Consider the following 16758-nt stretch of genomic DNA (forward strand, 5'->3'; position numbering starts at 1 on the left):
GATCTCTACACTGAAAACTATAAAACATTGCTGGAAGAAATTTTTAAAAACTTGAATAAATGGAGAGATATAACATGATCATGAATCCGAAGACTCAGTATTTAAAAAAAATTTTCTTTTTAGTTTTACAGACTACATTTTGATTCATTGTACACAAATGGGGTACAACTTTTCATTTCTATGGTTGTACATGATGTAGATTTATACCAATTGTGTAATCATATATGCACATAGGGTAATGACATCTGTCTCAGTCTTGATGTTAATTCTTCCTGAACGTGTTTCAAATTAATCTTTACCCCAAGGAAGTTTTAATTTATAGGAATTGACAAGATTGCTCTAAAATTTGTATGGAAAAGCAAAGAATCTAGAATAATTAAAATAATCTTGAAAAACAAGAGCAATTCTACCTGATTCTAGACAGAAATCAAAGGTTATGGATTTTTGGCATAAGAATAGACAAATAAATGAAGGGGATAGAATTAGGTTTATAAATAGACACATATTTATACAATAATTTTTTCAAGACAGCAAAACACTTAAGTGAAGAATGAAGAGTCTTGTTAGCAGATGACACAAAAACAACTTGTTTTCCATGTGGGAAAAATTAGGAATCTCCCTTCCCTACTTCCTAACACACACACACACACACACACACACACACACACACACACACACACACACACAATTATTTGAAGTTGGATCAGAAAATTAAAAGTAAAAGCTAAAACTCTAGTGCTTCTAGAAGAAAATAAAGCATACTATTTTTCAAATTCGTGGTAGGTCAAGATACCTTTGATAGGATGTAGGAAATGACCAAAGAAGTTGAAAAGTTTAATTTCTCACCAATAGACATGATTAGGTAAATAGGTAAGCGAGTCACTACAGGTTCAAAAATTTTGTAAATCATATCTGAGAAAGGACTTGAATCCTTATGATAAACTACAGAACTTCTATATTCAATAGGAAAAGACCCAATAAAATGGAGAAAACATTCCAATGGACACTTCCCTAAGGTATTTATATGAATGTCCAATGATCACAGTAAGGAGTGCTCAGCATCTTAGTTTTTTGTAAAAGACATTTACCACCACAATGAGCTAGCACTATGTCTCCCACCGGGATGACCAAAATTAGAGAAAATGACAACACAAGATATTGGTGAGAACTTGGGAGTGCTGAACTCTCATAACTTGCTGGTAGGAATATTAAATGTTATAATTACTATGGGAAAAGTCTTGTAGTTTTTTTTAAATAAGGTTGCATGATCTACCCTGATCCAGCAATTCCACTTTTTACACACAAGAGGTAAAGATTTATACTACACACAAAGACTTATTAAAATGTTCATAGCAGCTTATCCATAAGCACCTCCTACTCATCAACAGGAGAATAAATAAGCAAACTTTGAAACAGTTACACAATAGAATACCATTCAGTAATAAAAATGAAGGAACTACTAGTATATGTAGCAACCTGAATGGATCTCACAGACATCCATCTCATGAATGAGCAGAAGGACCAAGACAAAAAGAATATACTTGTATGATTGCATTTCTAGGAAGCATCTGGGAGGGAAGATTGACTACACAGAGACGTGAGAGTATTTTCTAGGGAAATGAAAATGTTTTCTGTTATTCTAAGGGTGTGGGTTATAGACATGTGTCCATTTGTAGGCATTTGCACTGTTAGGATTTATGCATTTTCCTACATGTAAATTTGCCTAAAAATTTAAATGTTAATAACAATAACAGCTGCATGGTCAAAAAGTACAGTGCTCTCATGAATGTATATTCTTTTTTGCTTCGTTTATTTCAAATTTTCTTTGAGAAAGTATTGATATGTGAACAAATTTTCAGTGTCTCAAAACTTGCCTTCACCTTTAAATGATAGAAACATTGGACAACATTCACAAATTTCTATTTGTCTAAGTACTAAAGATTACACAGTATTTTTGACAACACAGTGCCCATTTGTTAATGTACTTATTGTTTAATTCTTGATTAGGATTTTTAAAAATCATAGGCAAAGCCAGGCACAATGGCTTTAACCCCAGAGGCTCAAGAGGCTGAGGCAGGAGGATTGAAAGTTCAAAACCAGCCTCAGCAAGTTAGTGAGACCCTGTCTCAGAATAAAAATATATAAAAAAGACTGGGGATGTGACTGGGTGATTAAGTGCCCCTGGGTTTAATATCCAATATTAAAAAAGAATCATAGGCAAATTAGCTACCTGCTACTAAGTTTGTCTTCAAATGTTGTAAACAGGTTGCACAAAGTTAATATTAAGATGAGAAAATACAGGTAGCATCAAGAAATGAAAACCAACTAGTAAATGTGATAAATTAAAACTCTGCAAATCCCAATGTTTCTAAGTAACTAATGAGATTTTTGAAAATTATTTGACCTAAAAATTTATCATAGAGCTATTTAAATAGCACTCCCCAGAGTTATATTTCTAAAGATGGAAATTGTCTTAGAAAGGAGGAAGGAATCAAGTATCATTTAATTGTCACTTTTTTGTTCCAATAATCCCTCCAAATTGATGTGATTAATTCTTTATATTCAAAGTTGTCTTGTATTTGGATTTGAATGCTATTACCTTTTACAAAGCACTGTATGAACACATTGTCATGCAATTACACAGTAAAAATGAGCACCAGTATTCCAGTTCTGTCTAGTATTTCAAGAAAATGTATTTTAAGTAAATTGGGAATTCATGTTCAGGAATCTTTCTGATCATTCTTCAACAGGATTAGTTTAGGAAATACTGTATTTATTTTTCCCGTAAGAAAAGAAAATTGTCCTCTTAGAAATGACCATGACCAAAAACAGAAAAGCAAGAACTGGAGAAAAGATACCCCATATTATCAGGAAGCTTTAGAGTGCCTAGGCAGTGTACATTGTCAATCAAAGACTCATTCCCATTTTGGACCATGTCACAAAACAGAGAAGAATTTCAGAATTAGTTATAGGTTCTGATAACAACATGATCATTAAAACTAGTTTTAGGATTGAGAGAAATTAAATCTTTTCCACTTTTACTGGTATTGATAAATTATGTCTGTCAATTCATTGGCAAAACTAGTCTTTGAAAATATCTTTTCCTGGGGAAGAGAAAGAGGACCTCTCATTTGATTAGGCATTCATATACAGTTTAGAAATAAAAACATTTTACCAGCAGTGAAATCTAAAAACTATAGAATTGGGAGAAATAAATTTTACAGCTCTTGATGGCAAAAAGTTATGAATGTTTAATGATAAGAATTAAGTTAAACCTTAAGTTTAGGCTTGTTTGGAAGAACTGTAGGATCCATATAGACTCTTGACAAAAAATGCATTTTATGTTGTTTCAAATATATTCTGCTTTGTCTTAAGTTTACAAGTTAATAAAGATTCTTGGCATGGCTCAGTACAAAGAACAATTTGCTTTTAGCATACCAAATACATCTAAGTCATAAGTGTTATTTGATGTCCTGAGAATGGTTGGCTTTCAGCTTGTTTAAATGGATAGTGTGCATGTAGTTAAGATAGGCTGTACTTAGCCATGCCTAGACCTGTCTGGAGGCTCATAATTCTCGCTTATTGCTCACCAAATTTAATAAGTCAAAATGATATTTTGTTCTGGCTGCACAGCATTATTGGAAAACAGTGAAATTTTTATTCTTTAAATAATGTGTTTTTTCATTAGAAAAACAATTTGTGTCTTTAGAAAGATAGTGATCTCAGTATGCAATATTCAGTATGCGTACACGGGCGTGAAAGCACACACTCACACACACATGCACGAGTTTGGCATCACATCTAACATGAAGTATGGAGTCCTGCCTTTTGACTTACTGTTTTGTCTTGAGTGTTGTTTTCCTGTGTAACTAAAAAATCTTTACAACATGTATGTACTATATAAACATAATATACTTAAACATTCTTACATTGCTGGTCATTCCTTTGTACCATCTGCAATTTTTCAGGGGACATCTGGGTGCATACATTTTTATTTGAATTTTAGATTATTTACTCAGAATAGATGCCCAGCTGTGAAACAGCCAGATCAAAGGCTTTTCCCTAATTGCTTGCTAGAAAGAAAGTTCTACTCTGTAAGCATGCTTGTTTCATTGCCTGCTTACTCAACTTACATCTTATGATTTTTACTTTTATTATTTGTAGATGAATCTCACTGATTTTGTTTGCATTTCTTGGATGACTAGTGAGGTTAAAATTTAAAAACCTGTCTTTTCAGGCCTTTTTCTTGAAAGGTTTTCAGGATTTTCTTAATGATTAACATTATCTCTTTTTTTTCCTAAGGATTTTATTCTAGAGCAAAGATTCTTATGGGTGAATGAAATCTTATATTACTTGATTATTAGCTATTGTTAGTAGCTTGACATTTATTTTGTGTATATTGTTGGCTTTTATGTTTAGAATATCATTGCTTTAAAACTAGAGCTAAAGGAAGACAAGTGGTTAAATTCTTTTCCACTTTCCTACAAATGTTCAAGACTGGAACCAATATTATCAGTTTCTAATGGAGGTCAGCAATCTTGAGATGGTTTGTGGCCATGTCAAGATGTTGAGTCAGTGCCCAGGTCCTTGCTCATTAAAGATGCGGCTCTTTGGGCCAACAGAGATACAGCAAAAGGATCCTAACAATTTTTGATACTACCTCACATCCCTTCAAGATAGTGCAGAACATTTTGTTCTTAAGAAAATATTCAGAGTTCTTTCCTCCTGCTAGGGCATTTACAATTTGTTTATCTGTATTATCAACTTGTACTGTTTCTTTCAGTAACAATGAATATATTGGGGGGGAGAACATTTGTAGAAATCATTATGTCATTGCTTTTTCTGTGTCTCCACAGTCTCCCATTAGTTATTCTATAGGTGTTTTCCCATAGTAATGTATAGCTTTTTGTAAATATGAATTATTCCATATTGATAAAGCACTACCAATTCTCTGCCACAGTCATTTCTTGTGAGATGTGTTGTTTCTTAATTTTTTGACAATGGTTAATTTCTTCTTTTCCTTTCTTGTACTTTTTGCCTCTCTGAGATCATCAGAATGCAAACTGATGATTTACAATCATCTGCCTCTCATGACTTCTTCAGTGCTTTGTGCCTTCTGTCCTACTCTTACTACTGTTAGTTTTCTCTCAGTTCGATTTCACTTTGTCCTGGCACCCCCACCACCAGCCACTGTCATGTGAAATGGGGGCCATATGAATAAGCATATGTTCTTTACGGATGTATACATCTTGCTAAAGCCATGTGTGGATACTCTCCCTATGCACACATATGAAATGTGCAAATATTGATCTCTTTGTTATTCAGCAATAATTTTTCATCATATGTAGACATGTTTCTTCCTCATTGTTATGTTATTGAAGGTCATGAAAGGTAACCTGCACCTTCACCAAAAGAACTAAGAGGGTTTTGCTGTGTTAGCCCACCCAATTTAATAATCCAGGAAAAATCAGTTCGGTGACAGGAGATAAAAGATAAATGGTTAAAACTGTTGTGTCTCTAAGGTAACTCCCCCGCCCCCACCACCAGATTGGAATGTACAATTCTGACACCATTTTAGCTAGGATTGCCTGATCCCTTTCCAGGTCTTAGAAATTTCTGTGAAATAGACATAATTGCACATTTAATTACAGTTGCAAAAATTTGCATTCTTGGACAAAACTGACTTTTTCTTCTTTCCTGCTATTACTGTAATTACTATACACTCTACTGTTAATTTGCATTTTAATTGAGCTTTAAACTTTTAACCAGAGGATGGTCCAGTAGGAGATTCTGTTACAATCTTGGTCATTGGTAGACAAGAGTTTTTTTTTTTTAATTTTTAAATTTTTTTAATTGCTATTTTAACAGCAGGGAAGTCTGCCCAAAAGGAAGGGGAAAAGAGCTGATAACCTTCAAAACAGGCTCTTTATATTGGGGCTGTGATAAGAAAAACAGAACAGAAGTTAGGAATGGAGAAGTCAGAAGACACAGATGGTGAGAGATTATAATGGTTTCTGGGATCACTCAGATTGTTTGAAATTTACTCCAGATTTTTTTTTATCAGTTAGAGCAAATTGTCATCTTTATTTTGAGTCCCCATAGGTGCATTTAATTCAGATATACTGAACCTGGCATTTTCATTGTGTTTTTGGGTCTTCAAGGAGTTTTATAAGCAGTCCACACTAGATTTTGTTAGTGTTTCTAACAACTCCCAAATTTAAATGTTATAAACATTTTCTAAAACATTTTCCTTTAAAACACTCTGGGGAAGACATGAAAGTAAGATGACTTATGTTTCCATCATCTACATTTAGAATAATCTTCTTTTAGTTGCAAAAGCAGAGTGATGGTGTTTCAATGTGAGACAGGGGGAATATTTCAGTGGGCACAGCAGCTGTTGATTCAAATATAATTGTAATGTTCCTTCTTTGTGTTCTCTTAGGTGAATCAGCAGCTTTAGTTTATTATGAAAATTAGCAGTCTATAAGATTGGAGGGTGAATTCTCAGAAACATAAGGTACACATGACGCAATCTGGTGACTATGAAGCGCTCAAGTGAGTGAAATACTCATATCCCGTTGTGATCGCTGATGTTCTTGTTGGGATTATGATCATGGTGTCAAGAAAAAACCATTCTGACATGTGATTGAAAGTAACAAAAGTACTTTATGTTCTCTGGAGGAAATATGAATGATCCCTTGTAAATAAGAAACTTGAAAATGAATGCACGTAAAAAATCCACTATAGACTGCCCAACGTGACTCTTAAACTTTTTAAAATAAACTTTTCTGAGTGTTGAATTTTGAAATCTCTGATTACATGAGAACTTCTGTGAAACAAAATACCCACTCATGTACGAGATTCCTTATGATTAGCAAGTTTTCTTTTTTTTTTTTACCTGTTTATTACCAGTTAACTAATTTATTTGTCCGGACTTTCCTCTGCATCCAGCAATGAGCTAAAAGCTGTACATTTAGTACTTTCTTCATTTGGTTTTTATTTTGCTATATTTAGAAATATGCAAGACCAAACAAACATAAAACTTTCTTGGGAAAAAAAGAACATTTGCATTTTGAATCTAGGATTCTTTTGTGTATAGATTAAGGAAGACTCATAAGAGCCCAGAAGTTTTGAGATCAAAATTAGAAGCCTCCTACCATTTTGAAAGTAAATGATCATTTTGGAAGTAAATCATCATTCTTACCCTCTTTGATGTAAAATAAGACATGGATAGAGGTTTATCAATCCATGTGGTCTGTACTGTTATCCAGGAGGCAGATGACTCAGAGGAAGACTGTACTTGAAGGTTTAAGGAAAAAAGGAAATTGAGTAATTAGTCTTAGGATAGCCAGGATGCCAATAGCCTTTGAGCAAACACAGCACAGTGTTAGAAGAGACAAATGTTTGCAAAGGCTAAGAATCTTTCAATCACCTCTGGAAATATGATTTCATTTAATCAATATTTTATTTAGCTTCAGGAACAATATTGATGCTAAATAAGTTCTTGTTAAATCAGTAAATGGATGTTCCCTGAGAGTCCTGGAGGCACAAAGGAGCCAGACAGTTTCCTCCAGGAGATTACACATAAAAGCAAATGTATACACATAACAATAATCAAACATCCTTTGGGGGGTGATGTCAAATGAGAGTTAGAGGCAATAATTGATAGAACTCAGTCATTTCAAACCATTTTAGAAGCTTGAGGGATATGAATGATGGAAAAATTCAGAGAAAAGATATACCATTTCAGCCTAGGGTGAAACCTTGAGGTAAATGAGATCTTTCTATAATGAAGAATCAGCATCTGAGATGGATAGAATTTTTATGTTTAGAAATTTTATGTTACAAACGTGAACAGATACATATAGAGAAAGGGGAAGAAGGAATAGTGGCCCATTCTTGATTTAGGAAATTAAATTGTTTCATTTTACACTTACTGATTTCTTTTTATGTACTAGATACTCAACTAAGTGCTAGAAACCCAGAATAAATAAGAACTTTGGTTCTTGTCTTCAAAGAGCGTGCAGGTAGTGGAGGAAGTGTGCGTAGGTAGGGGCCCCTACACAGCCCCACCAGGGTGATGTTCTGTATTTTCTTAAAAATAAAGGCTCTTTATTTAAATAAAGAACCTTCTCTTGGCTCCACCCATCTGACAGCTGGTGAGCTGTCCATTACAGCATGAATACATTTTGTCTGTAGCACTGCTGTATTCCATTCTGTGCCAAAGTTATTCATGTTTTTATCTTTCCCCTGAATCTTAAGTTCCTGAAGGCCACAAAACTAGGTTCTTGTCATCTTCATATCCCTCTGTGGTATCTAGAACAGTGTCTTGCACACACATGGTAGGCATTGAAGAATTTTTGGAATGTGTTACATTCTATTATTAGAAAACAGAACATTTCTAGTAGAAGGTATAGTTGTGAGATAAGGTGTTCTATTCCTCACTAATCTCGTCTTCCACAGTTTTTACTGTGCTAGGTTAAAATCATACCTTTGACTCTTCATATTTTTTTTTTTTTTGAACTGTTGAGACTTTGCAGATACTTTCAAGTTCTCATCCCTCCATGGATAAGCTCTTTCTTGTTCAGGGGGAAAAATACCTGAACATCTGCAAAGCCCTCTGCTCAATTATTTTTAAGAAAGTACTTGTTTAAAAGTCACCTTTTACCCCAGTTTCACATTCAATTTAAGTTCATGCCACCTACCTGACACTAAGTCAATATTCCGAGATTGTTTAGGAGGCTTCTTGTTTTTCTCAACTGTAAACTCCATTACCTTGTAAATGATTTTATAGCTGACAGCAAATGGTCCATGAAGCATATGAATAAAAATGAGGGCAAACATTTCATGCTTAAATAGCTATAATGGTAGTCAGCATAATGGGCTGGAGCTTAAAAATAGCCAGAGACGAATCACTCATTGGCCACATCTAGTACTGTACAGTTTCTGCAAAGGTACACATTTGTAGGCATTCTGATACACATTTTACACTAGCTATCAATTTACAAGGAGTTTTGTTTTATGTAAACATGTGTGTCTCTACTTATGGAGTACATGTGTCTATGGAGATCAAATGCAAGAAAGAAGGACTGTGAGTTGGTTTCATCATTGTTCTAAATGGTCCTTGAGGATATTATTTGTTTAGAAAATATTACTTAATATCTGTAGTTCCTTGTCACATTTCTTGGGAATGGAAAAACCACATTGCCCCTTCTAGGATGTGTGTTAATCTCCTCTGTCACTAGGGAAATGAACTAGTTCTGCTATTTCTCGAAGAGTTCCTATGGTGCTTTTCAGAACAAGTGTGTTTTCTGGATTGTTGTAATGCAGACTGAATGTTGCTGTGTCTGAACTCACGGTCAAGGGAGGAGCATTAAACAGATGTCCTGCTTATGTTGTCCAGTCAGGACGTCTTCACTGATGCCAGCTATGTCTTCAAAGCTTTTTATTTGGTTATAGCCATGGAATTCACTCTGTTCCTTTTGCCTGTGCACTATAAGACATTTAAAAGTGCCTTTCCAGTCTCGTAACCCAGCGACTGCATTTGAATCAACTTCACAAACTTGCAAAACCAGTCACGTGGTCTGCTGGTTGTTCTTTAAAAATGTCATTCACTTGTGAAGGTTTGTGAATAGATGTGAAAGGAATCCTCAAAGAAATCTTATTGCAACCCAGCTTTGATGAATTTGGGAAGCTGTGGGCAGTAAGTCCCTTTATGAACTTGAGTGGCAGTGAATTGCACGGGTAAGGTAGTATCTTTCTGTTTTCACTTTAGTCATGTTATATTCATACCTGGCTTATTTTCAGAAGAATGCAGAGGAAAAGTCTTCCTCTGCTATTCCTCATTTCCTGCCTTGAATTCTTTGCTACCTTCCCTGTAGATTTTTATTGGGATCTAAAAACCTTTTGATTAAGGTCATTCTCTAGTTGTAATTGGGGGGGGGGGGGGCAGGTTCTTTTGTTGTTTGTTTGATTCTTTTCTAAATGAGCAGGACTTTACAAAGAGTTCCAAGCTCAAGAAAGAACAGCAGATTCCTGATCCCATCTCCATCTGAGCAGAGTAGCAGACACTGTGTTTTCCATAAAGTCTAATGGTCATGTCTACGACATTGCAGAAAGCTGTCCTTCAGCACACTCATGTTCTTCTGGTCCCCCTTGTGGTGGTGGATGTTTACCAGGAGCTCCAGATCTGTTGATGATAGTTGCACTGCTGTTATATTATGTAATATAGTAAATTATTGGTAAGTAAAACTAATGTGACATCCGCAAGTCAAGAGAAGTGCTTATATGAAAATTTAACAGAATGCTAGTCATTTTGATAAAGAAAAAATTGTTGTTGAGTTAGCTGTGGGTGTGCCAATGATAAAAGATTGGGGAAATGTGAATAATGGTTAACTCAGATTGTTTTCAAGTATCTTAATCTCTCACTTTATTATAATAGCAAGAACTTGGAAATTGTAGATATGTACAGTAGATGTGCTTTATGTAAGATACTGCAGAAATCTAACGAGCAAATTCACACTCAAAGCAAAGACCTACATCAAAAGAGAAACAAGCTAAATGCTTGAAATATTCTTGACTTTAATACGTTTGTTTAATAAATCAGTCAACCACCTATCCTGAATATGTCAGATAAGAGGGCTTCTAATATGAGGATAAATCGCAAGCCATCAGCTTTATAAATGGGGACAAAATGCCAGGGATGTGTTAGAGAGTCTTACTGCTCTGGGTTTCCTTGTGGTGTAAAAGGTCTGGTTTGGACCCAGAAGAAACAGCTTTTCCATCATTTGGTCTCCACAAGGGCAGGAGCAATGCCCAGATGGAAAGGTGCCCTGTTGTGGAATGTCGTGGAGAAATTTCAGTAGAGTTTCTTTTTTATTACATAGTTCATGTGAAAGTAAACCACCATGATACTAAACCTTCAGCAAAATCAAATCATTCACTTCTTTCTCATATATTACATTTGTATCTTAATCCAAACTTTAGCATTACAGTTAAGGCCTATAGGCATGAACTGCTTTAGGGAACAGACTAGTAACCAAGGAAAATGGCTCTAAAAAGTGTCACTTCTTGGCAGTTCCCATACCTAGGTAGGGGATTGTCTAAGGAACTTTTTAAGACAACCCCATTATTAAGAGACCTACTAGTAGAAATACAGGCTACCATGTCTTTCATTATTATGCATTGTAGTAATCAACTAATTTTAAAAATTTCCTTGAGATCAAGTAATAGTCATATTAATAGTCCCTTGTATGTACCTGAAACAGAGTGGTAATGAATAGATGTAGAGGTAATGATCAAGTCCCCAAAGTGGAATTTGGTCTCTTGCATACAATTTTTAAAATTTTATTTCTTCTCTTTAGATATACATGACAGTAGAGTGTATTTTGGCATATTATACATATATAGAATATAATTTATTCTAATTAGGCTCCCATTTTTGCACTTGTACATGGTGTGTGGTTTCACTAGTCATGTATTCATATATAAATAGGAAAGTTATGTCTGATTCATTTTACTGTCTTTCCTATTCCCATCCCTGTCCCTTGCCTTCATTCCCCTTTGTCCAATCCAGTGAACTTTGTCCCCTCCTCCACACCTCATTATGTGTCAGCATTCACATATCACAGAGAACATTGAGCTTTTGGTTTTAGGGGACTGGCTTATTTCACTTAGCATGATATTCCAGTTCCATCCATTTATGGGCAAATGCCATAATTCCATTCTTCTTATGGCTGAGTAATATTCCATTATATATATGTGTGTATATATATCACATTTTCTTAATCCATTCATCTGTTGAAGGGTATCTAGGTTAGTCCCATAGCTTAGCTATTGTGAATTGAGCTGCTATAAACATTCATGTGGTTGCTTCACTGTAGTATGCTGATTTTAAATCCTTTTGGTATAAATCAAGGAGTGGGATAACTGGGTCAAATGGTTCCATTCCAAGTTTTCTGAGGAATTTCCATATTGCTTTCCATAGTGGTTGCACTAATTTGCATTCTTATCAGCAATGTATGAGTGTACCTTTTTCCCCACATCCTTACCAACATTTATTGTTGCTTGTATTCTTGATAACTGCCATTCTGACTAGAGTGAGATGGAATCTCAGTGTAGTTTTAAACTGCATTCCTCCAGTTGCTAGAGATGTTGAACATTTTTCATATATTTGTTGGCCATTCATATTTTTTTCTTCTGTGAAGTGTTGTTCAGTTCTTTTGTCCATTTATTGATTGGGTCATCTGTTTTTTTTGGGGGGGGGTATGTTTTTTGAGTTCTTCATACATCCTGGAGATTAATGCTCTATCTGAGGTGCAGGTGGCAAAGATTTTCTCCCATTTTGTAGGTTCTCTGTTCATGTTCTTGACTGTTTCCTTTGATGTGAAGAAGCTTTTTAATTTGAAACCACCCCATTTATTGACTCTTATTTTACTCCTTGTGCTTTAGAAGTCTTGTTGGGGAAGTCAGTTCTTGAGCCAAATTCACATAACAATTTTCGTATAAATTTGCCTCCTATGCAAAGTATTGTTTTATTGTTTCAATTTGCTGGATCTTGTCTCATCTTTCCATTCAGTGTGTGCTATGGTTTGGATATGAGGTGACCTCCAAAATCTGCTGTTAATGCAGGAGTGTTCAGAGGTGAGACGACTAGATCAGGAGAACTGTAGCCCAATCAGTCCACTTTCGTTTGAATGGACTGACTGGGTGGTAACTATACACAGGTGGAGAGTGGCTAGAGGAGGTGGGTCTCTGGGGGTGTGCCATGGAAGGGTCATCTTCCCTGCAGTCCTTTCCCCTTCCTTCCTCTGCCTCCTGACCCATCATGAGCTGAGCAGCATTCCTCCAGGGGGGACCTCCTGCCATGAAAGGCTTCCTCACTTTGAGTCCAAAGCAATATACTGTGGACTGAGACCTTTGAAACTCTGAGCCCCAAATAAAATTTTTTTTCCTCTAAGTTGTTTCTGTCAGATATTTTGGTTAGAGTGATGAAAAGCTAACTAAAACCCTGTGCCATCCATTATAGATGATGCTATATATTTTTTAAAAAAATTTAATTTTAAAAATTTTTGGCATTATTTTTTATTTATCATTTATTTATTTATTTATTTATTTATTTATTTATTTATTTATTTATTTATTTATTTATTTTGCGGTGCTGGGGATTGAACCCAGGGCCTTGTGCTTGCGAGGCAGGCACTCTACCAACTAAGCCATATCCCCAGCCCTTATTTTTTAATTTTTTACAGACTGCCTTTTGATTCATTGTACACAAATGGGGTACATCATTCCATTTCTATGGTTGTGCACGATGTAGATTCATACCATTCATGTCATCATACATGTACATAGGGTAATGATGTCTGTCTCATTCCACCATTTTCCTACCCCCTCCCTCTCATTTCCTTCTACATAATCTAAAGTTCCTCCATTTTTCTCTCACTCTCCCCGCACCCCCATTATATATCATTCTCCACTAATCAGGGAAAACATTCAGCCTTTGGTTATTTTGGGATTGGCTTATTTCACTTAGCATGATATTCTCCAATTCCATTCATGTATTTGCAAATGCCATAATATTCTTCTTTATGGCTGAATAGTTGGTGCAGCCACTCTGGAAAGCAGTATGGAGAATCCTTAGAAAACTTGGAATGGACCCACCTTTTGACCCAGTTATCCCACTCCTTGGTTTATACCCAAAGGACTTAAAATCAGCAAACTACAGTGACACAGCCACATCATTGTTTATAGCAGCTCAGTTCACAATAGCTAGATTGTGGAACCAACCTAGATGCCCTTCAACAGATGAATGGATAAAGAAACTCTGGTGTATATACACAATGGGATACCATATATTTTAATATTGTTATGTGAGCACCATGTATTCATTCTAACTGGTTTCTCAGAGTTGGCTGATTTTGAGGCAGATTTCTTTTTCAGTAGTGAGCTTGACTTAGTGCTCATGGAATTCATGTAGCCATGGTCTGTGATTTCCTTCTCTGCAGATGGTTGTTCCCAGACTTTCATTTGCCACTCTCAAATATAGCAACAGCCCAGAGGTGAATTGATCAGATAGCATGGCAGCCTTGCCAGACTTGGCATATACTGCAGGCCCTGCTGCGATGTAGACCAATCAACCCCGATCTTTTATGTCTCTTTCCATATTGTAACTCCCATGGGGTAAAGCGTTAAACTACATTAAGCTTCATAAAGAGAAATTTGAGTTCATGATGTGTAACTTCTCAGTAATTGTAATTAGTATAATCTGCTTCTTGAATTTTCTGATATTTAAAGAAAGTATGTTACAGATTTTCTCATTTAAATATTTACCACTGAAAACTTTTTAGTAGAACACTTAGTACCTCTCACAAAACTTTGTAAGTGGCTTTGATTGTCTGCAGGATTATATCAAATGACCAGGAAGCAGACAGCTCATGAAACTAAGAGCATAAACATAATTTACATTTATAGGAGAAAATTGTATTTCGAGTTTCAAAGTATGAGTAAAAACTGATGTTGACATTTTTGCCCAGACCTCCCTAATATATCTATGTGTCAACCAAAATTAATGGGTAAATATCTATAATATTTATATTTTTAATATAAATACATGTTCTTAAATTTTATTATTAATAAATTATTAATTTTTATAATATCTAAAGTGGGGCAAGTGAAGGTGAGGCTTGATATAAGAAGAGGACAGCATGTGAGGAAGGATCCACTTCTGTAGACATCAGTACAACTGGGTATCTAAGAATTAGTTTTTCTCATATATTTTTTAAAAGTTAATATCTAATTAATGTGTTAGAAAACATTAATATAATACATGCCACTCTTAACTCTAGTCAGAAATTCCTAACTTTCTCTTAGGAATTGATAGAATAAGCAGCTTGAAAAATCAGTGAGATTATAGGAGACGTGGAAAATCAGGACTGATTCATCAACAGTTTAGAATGCTTCTCCCCCAAAACAGCATAATGTAGATTCTTTCCAAATGTATGCAGAACATTTACCAAGAAAACTGTGTTTTGGGCTATAAAAGAAGTCTCAATACATTTAAAGGGATTTCAGATTATGTTTCCAAATCTCAATGTAAATAAATATAAATCAGTAACAGAGAGCTGTCTGGAAAACCCCAAAACATTTGGATCTTAAGAAATGTACTTGTAAATAGTCCATAGCTACAAGAGTAGAACTGGGGCCCTCAAGGTAATATATCCACGTCCAACCTTGGAACCTATGAATGTGACTTTATTTTGGAAAAGAGCTTTGCAGATATAATGAAGATTAAGTTCTTATGCTGAGAAAATCCTGGATTATGTAGTTGGGTCCTAGACCCAGTGAAAAATGTCTTTACAAAAGAAAGAAAAAAGAATGCAGACTCAGGAGAAGACCATGTGAATATGGAGGCAGGGACTGGAGGGATGTAGCCATAAGCCAAGGGACATCTGCAGCTTCTAGAAGCCTTCAGCTCTGCTCCTAGAGCCTTCACAGGGAGCACAGCCGTGCCAACACCCTTCCTGTGGACTCCAGAGCTGTGAAAAATTAACTTCTGACATTTTAAGTCACCCAGTTAGTAGTAATTTTTGCTGGGCAGTCATAGGAAACCAACGTACCATGGGTAAAATAAAAATGAGAAAGTATTTTTAACCAAAGGAAAGCATATTTACCACATAACAAAATGTGTTGAGTACTAATGAGTCAGTACTTAGCAGAGGATCTACAGCACAAAGTGCCCACAGGAGAGGAGAGAAGACAGGTCTCAATCAACTTCAGCTTCTTGCTTCAAAAGCTAGAAAAGAAGAGCAACTGAAATACAAAATAAGCCGAAGAAAGGAAATGTGATGAAAGTAGAAATCAAAAGTACAGAAGAAAAACACAAATAGGGAAGTTAATGAAAATGAAAGTTGGTTCTTTGAAAAAATCAGTAGTAGTGATAAATCTCTAGCAGAGACTGATGGAGAGAGAGAGAGAGAGAGAGGAGAAGAAGAAGAAAAACAGAAGGAGGAGGAGGAGGAGGAGGGTAGGGAGGGTTTCAGGGGGAGGGGAAGAGACCTTTCCTTTACCTGGAATGAGGCAGGTAGTAGCATCCTTACAGATTGCCCATATACTGAGAGAAGCACAAGGCAGTAAGGAAGGATAGCAAGGGAGTAAGGGGTCATTTGTTCTTTCCCATCCCCAGCTTTCAAGGGACTCCTGCCTTACATTCAGGGAAGGTCTCCTGTGTCTCTGGGTTGGGGTGCAACCTCCTTCTCTGAATGATTTCATAAGACCTGATTCATCACACCAGCCCACATGTAATTAAATCTTTATAAACTCGGCTGCTTTTCTCTGTAAAAGGCAGATTTGTTCTTTTTCCTACCGGACTGGTGAAGGAAGCACATGGGGTCTCTGCTTTGCTGGGAGGAATTCCTTCCTTTCTGGAATTTAGTTCATTTAGGTTTCTTTTTACCGCCCCCCCCCCCCAACCCTTTTCTCTGAAGGCTAAACCAAACAGATGATTTTGGAGGTTATTTGGCTTATTCTTGCCATGAAGTTCTCTTGTGGACTTCTGCACTCTAAGATGAAACAGGCTTGCCAGAATGATCTGTCTCTTCTCTGCTCAGAAGCTTCTGAACAAACTCCAAGCAAAGCCCAAGTGTCTGCAGTCTTCAGTCTTTATCAATGACATTTGGGGGATGTTTTCAAAGCTTAGAAGTTAATGATTTGGTCATGTTCTCAGATAATTTAAGTTCTTCAGGAGATAACTTTTTCTTA

At 35.8% G+C, this 16758-nt stretch overlaps 1 protein-coding gene across 1 annotated transcript in view; it reads left to right on the forward strand.

Annotated features, from left to right (window-relative positions):
• The first annotated feature begins 9131 nt into the window (after window positions 1-9131).
• Window positions 9132-16758, forward strand: part of PDE4D (phosphodiesterase 4D) — a 1241089-nt gene continuing 1233462 nt past the window's right edge. The window contains exon 1 of the mRNA XM_079144026.1: window positions 9132-9744. The gene's annotated coding sequence lies outside the window, so the exon portion shown is untranslated. The remainder of the gene's footprint in view (window positions 9745-16758) is intronic.

The sequence above is a fragment of the Sciurus vulgaris genome, assembly GCF_902686455.1.
Source record: "Sciurus vulgaris genome assembly, chromosome: 6".
NCBI lineage: Eukaryota > Metazoa > Chordata > Mammalia > Rodentia > Sciuridae > Sciurus > Sciurus vulgaris.